Source organism: Macaca thibetana, chromosome 4 (assembly GCF_024542745.1).
Source record: "Macaca thibetana thibetana isolate TM-01 chromosome 4, ASM2454274v1, whole genome shotgun sequence".
NCBI classification, from domain to species: domain Eukaryota; kingdom Metazoa; phylum Chordata; class Mammalia; order Primates; family Cercopithecidae; genus Macaca; species Macaca thibetana.
In genome coordinates, this window is record NC_065581.1 from 31,350,859 (window position 1) to 31,363,935 (window position 13,077).

General features: G+C 48.4%; 1 long non-coding RNA gene and 1 pseudogene across 2 annotated transcripts in view; one reads left to right on the forward strand and one right to left on the reverse strand.

The window, feature by feature from the left end:
• LOC126953202 (uncharacterized) overlaps nucleotides 1-12,735 on the reverse strand; it is a 35,578-nt gene extending 22,843 nt beyond the window's left edge. Inside the window, exons 1-2 of the long non-coding RNA XR_007725155.1 lie at nucleotides 12,577-12,735; nucleotides 11,379-11,456 (exon numbers count right to left, since the gene is read on the reverse strand). This is a non-coding gene — a long non-coding RNA (uncharacterized LOC126953202). The remainder of the gene's footprint in view (nucleotides 1-11,378; nucleotides 11,457-12,576) is intronic.
• On the forward strand, nucleotides 2,865-6,186 carry LOC126953082 (class I histocompatibility antigen, Gogo-OKO alpha chain-like; annotated as a pseudogene). The gene is made up of 8 exons (XR_007725122.1): nucleotides 2,865-2,980; nucleotides 3,112-3,381; nucleotides 3,628-3,906; nucleotides 4,480-4,755; nucleotides 4,860-4,976; nucleotides 5,417-5,449; nucleotides 5,556-5,603; nucleotides 5,769-6,186. The product of XR_007725122.1 is annotated as a class I histocompatibility antigen, Gogo-OKO alpha chain-like (transcript).
• Nucleotides 12,736-13,077: the final 342 nt, after the last annotated feature.

A 13,077-nucleotide genomic window follows, 5' to 3' on the forward strand; every position in this document is an offset into this window, starting at 1 on the left:
ATTAACTCTAGGGCAGAAGGAAGTACAGGATAGGAAGTAAGAGCACAATACTCTGTTTTCCTCAACAATGAGCAATATGTACATAGTCATAATGATGTGGTGACTGCTTAGCTCCTAACTGTGGTAACTACTTTGGGACAATATGGGAGGAAAAGTAAAGATAGTGATGGTGTAAGAGCTAAATCCTCATCTGTCATTCAAGAAATCACTATAAAATGTATAAAATAATCAAGAAATGACTAAGTAGTTATGTGAGGAGAAAGAAGACATTGCTAAAAGAGTTAAAAGTCATTGCTTTGAAAGATTAGGAGGGATGGGGCAGGGAACTGTTAGAATGCATTATAAGCTGAAGAGGCTTTTAAAAATTACATGTATTAATATATGCACCCACTTGAAAAACTGAAAAAATAATAATTTGGAAAAACCCATGAAGGCAACTACCAGAAGGAAAAACTGAGAGAATGAAAAGTGCTTGTCTCTGGAAAGAACAAATGGCAGGACTGTTGCTTTCACTGTAAGACTTTTAGAACCATTTGATTTTACTTAACCATTTTCATCTGTTTCTTTAATAAAACAACTCTATCTTAATAAAAAGTTACATTCATTCATAGAAAACAAACAAACAAACAAAAACCCTTCCTGCCTAACCCATCTCATTCTCAGAGGGTGTGAGGGATGAGGGCAGAGGGAAGGGCTGGGGAAGCAGGAGGTGAGGACAAGGAGCAGGGGAAAGGACTCCAAAGCAGTGGAGGAGCCTAGCAGGGGGTTCTCTGCATTCGGTGTTTCTGTACTGGGCAGTGTGGTAGTTACACGACTATAAATAATTACCAAAATTCACCAAAAAGCGCAGCTAAAACTGGTGAATTTTATTACACGTAAATGCCCTAATAAGCAAAAAAAAAAAAAAAAAAAAAAAAAAAAAAAAAAAAAAAAAAAGGGGGGGGGAGGGAGGCAAAAATAAAGACATTTTTAGATCATCAAAGCCATAAAATTCATTTCCTAGGAGTCCTGTACTACATGTAATTTGAAAGGAAGTTCTTCAGGCTGAAGGGAAATGATACTAGATGGTGACCCAGATACACAGAAAGGAACAATTAACAACAGGAATGATGCACATACACATGTCACATTCACACTCATTTTCTTAATTTCCTGAAGACATATGGTTGCTTGTCTAAAAAAAAAAGTATTACACTGTATCATTGAGTTTATAATTAGATTGATGTAATATATAAAACAATAATAGCATAATGGTAGGTTAAATGAAACTACACTGTTACAAGTATCCTTTATTTTGCCCGATGTAGTTTAACAGAATCTGAACTTCACTGTGAAAAGTCAAGGAATCGGGTTTCCATTCTTACAACAATAAAAAGCTAGTGTAAAGAAATATAGCCAAAAGCCACTAGGAGAATTAAAACCATAAACTAAAAAGTGTTTATTTGACACATAAGAAAGTAGCAAAGGAGAAACAGAAACAAAAAGATATGAGACAAATTGAAAGCATATAGCAAAATAGTAGACCAAAATCCAACCATTGTTAAGTGAAGAAATGACACGACCTTGCTCACATTAGCAGGACCGCTGAGCACTGTGGGGAGAACAGACGAGAGCAGGAGGTAAGGGACAGTGTTAGTGCCACAATTCAGGAGTGATAGGGTAGCAGGGACTAAGGGGAGAGGAGGGTGTGGGGGATGAGAGGGGCAGAGAGAAGGGCTGGAGAAGCAGGAGGTGAGGAAAAGGAGCAGAGGGAAGAATTCTAAAGCAGTGGAAGAGCCTAGCAGGGGGTTCTCTGCATTCTGTATTCAATACATTTTGTTGGACTTCCTAAAAACTAGTTGGCTCCTTATGATAAAAAAAAAAAAAAAAAAAAAAAAAAAAAAAAAAAGTTACAAAAAAATGCCAAGTGTCCAGATAAAATATGCACACTGCTTAGATGTACAGAGTTCAGGAAAACAGGCAGTGCTTGAGCGTCCGTGAAGAGCATTGGGTCTGCATGGAGCACTCGCACTTTGAGGTGATGACTACAGGCTCCCGGTTGCAATAGACAGTAACAAACCCTGCTTCTTTGTATTCAGGAGATGTTCTGGACTCACACAGGGAAACTCGGACTAAGGAATGAACGTAGTTTTAAATGCAACAACCCACAGTCACAGATCCATAGTCTGGGAAAGTAAAACTTAGGAGCTTTGTAATGCTGTTTTGACACAGGTCTTTTACAAATTGGAATTCTAATCATTCAGGGATTACCAATATTGTGCTACCTACTGTATTAATAAACAAAAAGGAAACTTCGTCTCTATGAGAATCTCTATGTGGTGCCTTCAGACAAAACTTCACCAGGTTTAGAGAGAAAACCCCTGTCTCTACACCTCCATTCCCAGGGCGAGCTCACTCTCTGGCATCAAGTTCCCCGTGGTGAGTTTCCCTGTACAAAGGTCCAAGGGGAGAGGTAGGAGTGGGAGGCAGGGAGTCCAGTTCAGGGACGGGGATTCTAGGACGAGTAGGGGAGGGGAAGAGGCTGGGCGCGGCCTGGGGGGAGTCTCTCCCTGGTTTCCACAGACAGATCCTTGTCCAGGACTTAGGCAGACAGTGTGACAAAGAGGCTTGGTGTAGGAGAAGAGGGATCAGGACGAAGTCCCAGGTCCCGGGCGTGGCTCTCAGGGTCTCAGGCTCCGAGAGCCTTGTCTGCATTGGGGAGGCGCAGAGTTGGGGATTCCCCACTCCCCTAGTTTCACTTCTTCTCCCAACCTGTGTCGGGTCCTTCCTCCAGGATACTCGTGACGCGTCCCAGTTCCCAGTCTCATTGGGTGTCGGATGTTTAGAGAAGCCAATCAGCGTCGCCGCGGTCTCAGTTCTAAAGTCCGCACGCACCCACCCGGGATCAGAGTCTCCTCAGACGCCGAGATGCGGGTCGTGGCGCTCCGAACCCTCCTCCTGCTGCTCTCGGGGATCCTGGCCCTGACCAAGACCTGGGCCGGTGAGTGCGGGGTCGGGAGGGGAAACGGCCTCTGCGGGGAGGAGCGAGGAGACCGCAGGACGGGGGCGCAGGACCCGGGGAGCCGCGCGGGGAGGAGGGTCGGGCGGGTCTCAGCCTCTCCTCGCCCCCAGGCTCGCACTCCTTGAGGTATTTCACCACCGCCGTGTCCCGGCCCGGCCGCGGGGAGCCCCGCTTCATCTCCGTGGGCTACGTGGACGACACGCAGTTCGTGCGGTTCGACAGCGACGCCGAGAGTCCGAGAGAGGAGCCGCGGGCGCCGTGGATGGAGCAGGAGGGGCCGGAGTATTGGGAAGAGCAGACACGGATCGCCAAGGCCAACGCACAGACTGACCGAGTGGACCTGGGGACCCTGCGCGGCTACTACAACCAGAGCGAGGGGGGTGAGTGGCCCCGGCCCGGGGCGCAGGTCACGACCCCTCCCCATCCCCCACGGACGGTCCGGGTCTCCCCGAGTCTCCGGGTCCGAGATCCGCCCCGAGGCCGCGGGACCCGCCCAGACCCTCGACCGGGGAGAGCCCCAGGCGCCTTTACCCGGTTTCATTTTCAGTTGAGGCCAAAATCCCCGCGGGTTGGTCGGGGCGGGGCGGGGCTCGGGGGTCCTGTACTGACCGCGGGGGCGGGGCCAGGGTCTCACACCATCCAGAGAATGTCTGGCTGCGACCTGGGACCCAACGGGCGCCTCCTCCGCGGGTATTACCAGGACGCCTACGACGGCAAGGATTACATCGCCCTGAACGAGGACCTGCGCTCCTGGACCGCCGCGGACATGGCGGCTCAGAACACCCAGCGAAGTGGGAGGGGGACCGTTGAGGCGGAGCAGATGGAGAGCCTACCTGGAGGGCGAGTGCGTGGAGTGGCTCTTCGCAGATACCTGGAGAACTGGAAGGAGACGCTGCAGCGCGCGGGTACCAGGGGCAGTGGGGAGCCTTCCCCATCACCTCTAGATCGCCCGGGATGGCCTCCCATGAGGAGGGGAGGAAAATGGGATCAGCGCTAGAATGTCCCCTCCCTTGAATGGAGAATGGCATGAGTTTTCCTGATTTCCTCTGAGGGCCCCTCTGCTCTCTAGGACAATTAAGGGATGACGTCTCTGAGGACATGGAGGGGAAGACAGTCCCTAGAATACAGATCAGGGGTCCCCTTTGACCCCTGCAGCAGCCTTGGGCATCGTGAATTTTTCTCTCAGGCTTTGTTCTCTGCCTCACACTAAATGCGTTTGAAGGTCTGATTCCAGCTTTTCTGAGTCCCTCGGCCTCCACTCAGGTCAGGACCAGAAGTCCCTGTTCCTCCCTCAGAGACTAGAACTCTCCAAGGAATAGGAGATTATCCCAGATGCCTGTGTCCAGTCTGGTGTCTGGGTTCTGTGCTCCCTCCCCCACCCCAGGTGTCCTGTTCATTCTCAGGGTGGTCACATGGGTGCTGCTGGGGTGTCCCATGAGAGATGCAAAGCGCCTGAATTTTCTGACTCTTTCCATCAGATCCCCCAAAGACACATGTGACCCACCACCCCGTCTCTGACCATGAGGCCACCCTGAGGTGCTGGGCCCTGGGTTTCTACCCTGCGGAGATCACGCTGACCTGGCAGCGGGATGGGGAGGACCAAACTCAGGACATAGAGCTTGTGGAGACCAGGCCAGGAGGAGATGGAACCTTCCAGAAGTGGGGAGCTGTGGTGGTGCCTTCTGGAGAAGAGCAGAGATACACGTGCCATGTGCAGCATGAGGGGCTGCCGGAGCCCCTCACCCTGAGATGGGGTAAGGAGGGGGATGAGGGGTCATGTCTCTTCTCAGGGAAAGCAGGAGCCCTTCTGGAGCCCTTCAGCAGGGTCAGGGCCCCTCATCTTCCCCTCCTTTCCCAGAGCCATCTTCCCAGTCCACCATCCCCATCGTGGGCATTGTTGTTGGCCTGGCTGTCCTAGCAGTTGTGGTCACCGGAGCTGTGGTCGCTGCTGTGATGTGGAGGAGGAAGAGCTCAGGTAGGGAAGGGGTGTGGGGTGGGGTCTGGGTTTTCTTGTCCCTCTGGGGGTTTCAAGCCCCAGGTAGAAGTGTTCCCTGCCTCATTCCTGGGAAGCAGCATCCACACAGGAGCTAACCCAGCCTGGGGCCCTGTGTGCCAGGACTTACTCTTTTGTGTAGCACATGTGACAATGAAGGACGGATGTATCACCTTGATGATTATGGTATTGGGTCCTGATTCCAGCATTCACGAGTCAGGGGAAGGTCCCTGCTAAGGACAGACCTTGGGAGGGCAGTTGGTCCAGGACACACAGCTGCTTTCCTCCTGTTCCCTGATCCTGCCCTGGGTCTGTAGTCATAGTTCTGGAAATTTCTCTTGGGTCCAAGACTAGGAGGTTCCTCTAAGATCGTATGGCCCTGCTTCCTCCCAGCCTCCTCACAGGACATTTTCTTCCCACAGGTGGAAAAGGAGGGAGCTACTCTCAGGCTGCGTGTAAGTGGTGGGGGTGGGAGTGTGGAGGAGCTCAGCAACCCTGTACTTCCTCTTGTCCCATGTCTCCTGCGGGCTCTGACCATGTCCTGTTTTTGTTCTACCCCAGCCAATGACAGTGCCCAGGGCTCTGATGTGTCTCTCACGGCTTGAAAAGGTGAGATTCTTGGGGTCTAGAGTGGGGGGCGGGGGGGCAGAGGGGAAAGGCCTGGGTAATGGAGATTCTTTGATTGTAACGTTTCGAGTGTGTGGTGGGCTGTTCAGAGTGTCATCACTTACCATGACTGACTTGAATTTTTTGTTCATGACTTGTTTTCTGTAGCCTGAGACAACTGTCTTGTGTGGAACTGAGAAGCAGGATTTCTTCACGCCTCCCTTTTGAAGACACTCTGGCATCTCTTTCTGCAAAGGCATCTGAATGTGTCTGTGTCCCTGTTAGCATAATGTGAGGAGGTGGAGAGACAGCCCATCCCTGTGTCCACCGTGACCCCTGTTCCCACGCTGACCAGTGTTTCCTCCCCAGTCATCTTTCCTGTTCCAGAGAGGTGGGGCTGGATGTCTCCATCTCAGTCTCAACTTTATGTGCACTGAGCTGCAACTTCTTACTTCCCTACTGAAAATAAGAATCTGAATATAAATTTGTTTTCTCAAATATCTGCTATGAGAGGTTGATGGATTAATTAAATAAGTCAATTCCTAGAATTTCAGAGAGCAAATAAAGACCTGAGAACCTTCCAGAATCCACATGTTTGCTGTGCTGAGTCTGTTACGGGTGGGGGTGGAGAAGGCTGTGAGGAGCCGAGTGTGGACTGGGCCTGTGCCTAGTTGCTGTTCAGTTCTTCATGGGCTTTATGTGGTCAGTCCTCAGCTGGGTCACCACTGCCCCATCGTCCTTGTCCCTTCAGTGGAAACTTGTCCAGCAGGAGCTGTGACCACAGAGGCTCAGACATCGCCCAAGGCAGCCCCTGCACACGGGGTCTCTGTGTATTCTGAGACAAATTTTCAGAGCCATTCACCTCCTGCCCTGCTTCTAGAGCTTCTTTTCTGCTCTGCTCTCCTGCCCTCTCTCCCTGCCCTGGTTCTAGTGATCTTGGTGCTGAATCCAACCTCAACTCATGAATCTATAAAGCAGAGTCTAATTTAGACTTACATTTGTCTGTGAAATTGGACCTATCTTCAAGGACTGTTCTTTCCTGAAGAGAGAACCTGATTGTGTGCTGCAGTGTGCGGGGGTGGGGGGTGCGGGGGGCGTTGCTGTAGAAAGAGGGATGGGGGAGGGAGGGCACACAAGCAGCACTGCTGAGAAAAACATAGGCGGCCTCTATCTCAGTGTGAGGGGACCTTGTGCTGTACCTGCCACAAAACAGCATTTGGCCTAAGGCTATGTTAATAAAGATGCTGCCTTTAGAATAGGGAGGTGCTCTACAGTGATCATTCATTCAACTGACCTTTGTCATTGACCAGACATAGGACAGAATGGTTCTGCATCTGGGAACACCACTGAAGTAAAATCAGAAAAATCTCTGGCCTTTTGTAGCATATGTTCCAGTGGAAAGAGGCAGACGTTAGATACGCTATAACCAAAGTAAGGAAGGAAAGTGCTACAAGGTGGTAAGTGCTGTGAGGCAGGTAATCCAGGATGTGGGCAGTGGGGACAGGGAACGTGGCTGTTGTGCTGGGTAGTCAGTGTGTGCCTTGTTGCAAAGGTGACTTCTGAGGAAAGATTTGAGGGACGTGAGGATGTCTGGGGAAGTTCTTTCCAGGCAGAGGAACCTCCAGTCCAAATGCACTATGGCAGGAAGGTGTCTGTGTTCCCAGAAGAACAAGGAGGCCAGGAGGGCTGGACAGAAGAAACTGAGGTGAGGTCAGAGGTGCGGTCAGAGCAGGTGGGCTTGAGGGGAATGGGGTTGGATCTGACCTTTGCTCTGAGTGGGATGAAGAGTCAGAGGACAGTTTTGAGCAAAAGAGGGCCATGATATAACTTCTCTTTTAAAAGGATCTCTGATTGCTGTGCTGACAACAGAATTGAGAGGTGAGGGACGAGGGGACAGAGGGGAAAGAAGGAAGCGAGTGCAGTATTCCAGGCTGGAAATGTCAGTTACCTTGACTGGGCTGTGAGCAGGGAAAATAGTGGGACGTGAGGGGATTCTGGATGCATTTGAAGATGAACTCACAGCATTTGCCAGTAGATTGTATCTGTGGTGTGAGAAAGATGAATCAAGGACACCCATAGTTGTAAAATGAGTGAGTAGAAAAGGTGGATCTGCGTCAGTGGAGATGGGGAGACTCTGGCAGGAGCATACTGAGGTGGGGGCATCACAGGCACTCAGTAGAGGAGATGTCTACTAGGAATGCAGGTTGGGGAGCTGGGGTGGAATTTGGACAGACAACTCCAGAGTTTAGGGAAAGGAGAAATAGACTGGGCAGGAGAAATAGATTTAGGAGCTCATACCATATAAACGATACTTAAAACCTCAAGCATGGATGAGGGCACCAAGGGAGTGATTGACTGTGGAAAAGAATGAGGGCAAGGACTGAACCCTGGACCTCCAGTTGTAAGGGATGTGATCAGACCACACCCAGAGCAGACTGCACAGTTCTGACCCCAAGTCTAGAGGACACTTAGACAAGGAACTCCCGTGTGCACAGGGATCACCCAGATGTGGTGCTGAGATCCAGGAAGTCTGGAGTCGAGCAAGAGATTCTGGATTTATGACAAGGCTGGAGCTCATGTTGCTGGTCTCCAGATCACACTTGGAGTAGCAAGAACACCAGGATCCCACATGTCTGAGCATCAGCCTCACCTCTAGGGCTTGTTATATAAACGAATCCTTGGTCTTGTGCATAAAACTCTGAGACAGGGGTTCTGGGGAGTGGCCTGAGTATTTTCTAAGCCCCGCCAGCAATCCTGTTGCTCAGCCAGATCAGGAACCACTGAGATCAGAGATCAGAGAGTGCCCAGGGTGGGTGGGTGGGGTGGGTTTTCAAACTCTGTTTAAAAGAGGATTTTTCTCACAGAAAGAAAAGGGAGGATGTGTATTATCAGTTATGAGATGTGATGATCTTCCACCCAGGTGTTCAGGATGCGGCTCTCGCCACAGTGGGTGGACTTCTTGGAGCCAAATTTCTGTATGAGTCATATATCATTGGGGGGATGTGGCTGAAACCTACACACCAGGAACACACAGCCCACCCTGGAAGGTCCCTCCTGAACAACTGCCCCTCTCTGACACCCGCTCACACCCTGACACCTGGTGCTGGACACTGGACCCCGAGGCTAGGACAGATGTCACTGCTGCACTTGGAAATTGGACATCACTACTGTCACTCAGCCATCTTTACTAAAATGCATTCTGCACAGTCCCAGCCTCTCTGTCACCTCATTCTGGCTCAGTCTGGCAGTGATATTGCAGTTAAGAAGAAATTATTTAGACAGGTAGTGAGGGTACGGAAGACTTTTAATGAAAAGCAGGCTCCAAACTATTTTCTTTTCTAACAAGGAGCAGCCTGTAATATCAAGCTTCAGACATAGACAAGTAAGCTGGAAGCTTGCACGGGTGAATGCCGGCAGCTGTACCAATAGGAATAGGACACCTGGGACTGGGCATGTTCACAATGGCAACTCCATCTTCCCTTCTCTTTGCCAGGCACGTTTACAGTAAGGAGCAGACAACATGGCGCCGGCCAAGGGATAGCCCATTTGCATAATAGGATGAGGGTGGGGTGAACAGCCTTCCACACGCACTGTGTAAATATCACAAATGGTCCAACCAACCTGTGGGCCCTACATAAATCAGACACCATCTCCTCAAGCCTGCCTGTAAAATCCAATGCACTCCCATTTCAGGCCGGAATTCCCTTTTGGGTGCCCCTCTCTCTCACAAGAAGAGAGCTGTTCCCCTTTGTCTTTTTTTTACCTATTCAGCCCTTTGCTCCTAAACTCACTCCTCATATGTCAGTGTCCTTCATCTTCTTGGCATGAGATGACAAACCCTTAGTATTTACCTGAGACAATGACACCTCTTCAGCAGGTGGTCATCGGACTGGTGGAGCTTAAGACGCATGTCCATGATCAACTGCAGGGTGACTGGAGTGTTGTCCTCTTCCAGGGAGGAGGTGGTTTCTGTCCCCTCTCAACATTTTACATGTTGTAAACCAAAAATAAACATCAAAGCCACCCACTCTTAACCATCTTAATGGACACCCTCAGCCAGGGTGCTCAAAAGTTAACCTGAAAGACTGGCTCAAGCCACCATGATTATGCCGTCTTCCCTTTGGGAATTCAGGAAAAGCTGACCAGCATTTACCATCAACACAGACCTTAAATCTAATCAGAAACATTTACAATCTATTCTCTCTGAAGCCTGGCACCTGGAGGCGTCATCTGCATGAGAAAATTTGGGACTCCACAACCTCTTATCATAACCCAGACATTTCCTTTCTATTGATAGTAACTCAACCAACTGCCAATCAGAAAAATTAAAAATCTACTTATAACCCGGAAGCACTACCCCGCAAACCTTGCCTGCTTCAAATTGTTCCAACTTTCTGAACTGAGCCAATGTATAGCTTAAATGTATTTCATTGATGTTGCATATCTTCCTAAAATGTATAAAACCAACCTGTGCCACAACCACCTTGAGCACATGTTCTCAGGGTCTCCTGAGGGCTGTGTCATAGGATGTGGTCACTCATTTTTGGCTCAGAATAAATCTCTTCAATATGTTACCGAGTTTGACTCTTTTCATTGACAGTGTGGAATTCTGATGTAATAAGAGGGTTCAAGTGCTGGAGTGTGGGGGTGGGGAAAAGTGACAAATTTTAATTCTTGGAGCAGTGATCCAGGACGAGAACTTTATCTGGTACCTGGCAGGCACGCAGAGTGTCTGAATGAACCAGTGACTAATAAATAACATGTTTCCACCCATTCCGTTGAGGATAGGTTATTACATCAAGTTTTGGTCTATCCCAGTTCACACTCTAGATTATTGGAGTGGCATTCTGTGATAGTGAAATGATTATTCAAACAGCTTCCCTCGGCTTTGTCTCTTACTAGGATTAAAACACCCAGGATTGTAAGATCTCCAAGGATCTGGGTCCACACCGATGTTTTATATTAATATTTATATTTTCTTGTGTGTGGAAATATTTCTGGGGAGAGAATCTCTAACATTTATTAGTTTTTATGTGACACCCTCAAAGGCCTAAAAAATCCTAACTTCTAGGTTAGAGGTAGGGCCACTCCACGTCTGGACAATGAGCAGCTGGTAGCAACCTGTGTTTAGTAGATTAGGGACATGAAATAAATGCTTACATTTTGTTTATCTTTTCCTCTGGGACCAAAAAGATAGAGGTGTGCTTGCTTACTCTTACTCTAAGTTTCTCTCTGTGGGATGGTGATGGGGTTTTCCTCCAACCAAATAACTTTCTGATTCTCCGACAGCAGCTGGGAGTCCTACAATTCGACTCAATTCTGACACTAACTACCTGGAGTTCACCTCAGGCTCCACAGGTTTAAGGGCTCAGTCCCACAAGACTGTCCTCACTTCAGATGCAAGTCACAAGTACCGGGTCCCAGGTTACCTGCACTTCTGTTTATCGTGGCTGCAAAGTCAGGGGTCTCTCACCTCCCAAGGTTTGAGAATTCTTAAATTAACTCAAAGAACTCAGGAAGTTGCTATAGTCACGTAAACCAAAAAACGTCTGCGACAGGTCTCAGTCAGTTTAGAAGTTTATTTTGCCAAGCTGAAGATGCACCTTGGAAACAGAGACACAAATCACTGTAGCATCTGTGGCCTGTGCTTTTTCCTAATAGGATTTTGAGGACTTCAATATTTATAGGGGAAAGAGCAGCCAGGAGAAGAAAAAAACAATCAACTATGCATTCATCTCATGCTCAGTAGATCTGCATTTTACATAAGATAAAGTAAACGCTGGGTAGAAAACTCAAATATGCGTTTGTCTCCAGGTGGGTGAAGGGATGATGTCTAGTCTTGTCTTTGTCTTGTGCCTGTGAAGACAAGCTGTTAATTTACATTGTTGGGGGAAAGTCAACAAAACTCCATTTTAGAGTAAACATGTTGGGGTCCACAAGGAATTATCTTGTGAGCAGTTTGTGAGGGAGGCCACCTGGGGAGATATGGGGTCTTCTATCTTTGCAGTTATTTGTTTAGGAACAAAAGAAAGGCAGTTTTTCCATCATTCAGTCTCCAAACTTAACTTTTCCCTTTGGTATAGTGAATTTGGAGTCCTGAAATTTTACTTTCCTTTCACACTCAGTATTGGAGTTTTTTTATTGTTATGGTTTAAATCCCCACCTTTTTGGCACCCAGGACCGGTTTCATGGAAGACAGTTTTTCCATGGACCAGTGCAGGTGGCGGAAGGCAGAGGGAAATGGTTTTGGATGAAACTGTTGCAACTCAGATGACCAGGCATTAGTGTTTCATAAGGAGCATGCAACCTGGATCTCTCGCATGCAGAGCTCACAATAGGGTTCGTGCCTCTATGAGAATCTAATTCCACCACTGATCTGACAGGAGGCGGAACTCTGGTGGTCATGCTCATGCTCTCTCGCCCATCGATCAACTCCTGCTGTGTGGTCTGGTTCCTACCAGGCCAGGAACTTCTACCAGTCCGCAGCCCGGGGGTTAGGGACCTCTGGTTTAAATTATGCCACTATAGCAAACACCTGAGACTGGATAACTTATAACAAACAGAAATGTGTTTCATTCATGGTGTCAAGGATGGGAATTCCCAGATCAAGGGACTGTATCTGGTAGAAAACAAAAGGGCAAGAGAGGGTGAGAGGTAGGGGGGAAAGGAGGTCAAACTGAGAGCCTCAGGTCCTTTTATGATGAGCCTTAACCCATTAATGAAGGCAGAGCTCTGATGGTCCAATCACCTCTCAAAGGTCCCATTTCTTAAAAATGTTGCATTCGGGATGAAATATCCAACACAGGCTTTTTTGGGGAAACATTCAAACGACAGTAGTTATAAAGGATACAAATAAGCAGCCAGATGAAGAGGTGCATAGGGTGAGGTCTGGAAGGGTTCTGAGCACAGGAGCCTCTGTCCCCATGGAGATGGAGTTCACCACCCTCCCAGCACGTGGACACACGGATGTGCTCACCACCTGGGAAGCTCTCCGAAACCCAATCTCTAGAGGTTTCTATATAAATTTCATTGTTTGGCAAGATTAATTAAATCACCGGCCATTGTGTGACTGAACTCAACCTTGAGCCTCTCTTTCCTTCCCAGACTTTAGGGATGGGGCTAAAAGTTCCAATCCTCTAATCACAGCTTCGTGTTTCTGGCAACCAGCCCCCATTCTGAAGCTATCTAGGAGCCCCTCACCCCATAGTCATCTCATTGCCATATTGAAGTCATGTTTATCACTGAGGAGACTGCAAATGTTCTAGAACCCGGTTGTCAGGAAACAGGGACAAAGATCAAATACTTTTATTGGACACAGATCACATCCTGGTTTTGACCACATTATCTCTTTTTATAATATTTATTATTTTATTTTAGAGATAATTTCTTCCTCTGTTGCCCAGGGTAGAATGCAGTGGCACAATCATAACTCACTGTAACCTCGAATTCCTGGACTCAAGTGATCCTTCTGCCTCGG